We start from the raw sequence: 909 nt of genomic DNA on the forward strand, positions 1-909 counted from the left end.
TAAGCAGCATATAGATGCATTTTTATATTTCCAATCCGATGATGTCTACCATTTAATTAGGCAAGTTAATCTGCCCACCATTCTGTGATTGCTGAGATAGCTGAACTTAGTTCTGTTCTTCTATAGTCTCTGTTTGCCATTACTTCTCTTTTTATTTCCATTTTTCCTAAATAGTCAATTTTCACTCCTTTGTTTTTAAGATTTATTTATTTATTTTAGAGAGAGAGAAAGAGTGAGAGCAGGGTGGGGGAGGGGCAGAGAGAGGGAGAGAGAGAAGCCCAAGCAGACTCCCGCTGAGCATGGAGCCCTACGCGGGGCTCAATCTCAGGACCCTGAGATTATGACCTGAGCTGAAATCAAGAGTAGGACACCTAACCAACTGAGCCACGCAGGCACCCCCACTTTTCGCTTCTTTTATGGATTTGAAGTTACTCTTTTTCTGTCCTTGTTACCCTTAACTTCCCAGCCTACATACCTAACTACCTTTTTCTCTGAGCAAGTCTGCATTATGCATCGTCCCCATCACAGATATAACAAGGACCTTGCCAGACTTAACAACCCCCACTGCACCCTGGTCCTCCATTTGTTACTTGTGTCTGGCCTCGGTTGTACCTCTTATCTTCACATATAAAATGTGACTTATAATTTGTATAATTCAAAGTGAATTATGGTTGCTACCATAGGTCAGGGGTTCCATGCCCATTCCCAACGGCTCCTCTCAGGCCGGCTTCGTCCCGGGAATGCGCACGGGATCCTCACTTTGCACAGTTCTGATGCGCATGAATAGCAGCCACCCTGCTCCCAAGATTTCTCCTTGGTCTTCAGTTTTCAGACCTCTGACTATGCTGTGTCTTCTTCAGGGCGAAATCGCACCAGTGCCCCAATAACATGGTCCAAACTTAAGTTACC

This window comes from Zalophus californianus, chromosome 15 (assembly GCF_009762305.2).
Source record: "Zalophus californianus isolate mZalCal1 chromosome 15, mZalCal1.pri.v2, whole genome shotgun sequence".
NCBI lineage: Eukaryota > Metazoa > Chordata > Mammalia > Carnivora > Otariidae > Zalophus > Zalophus californianus.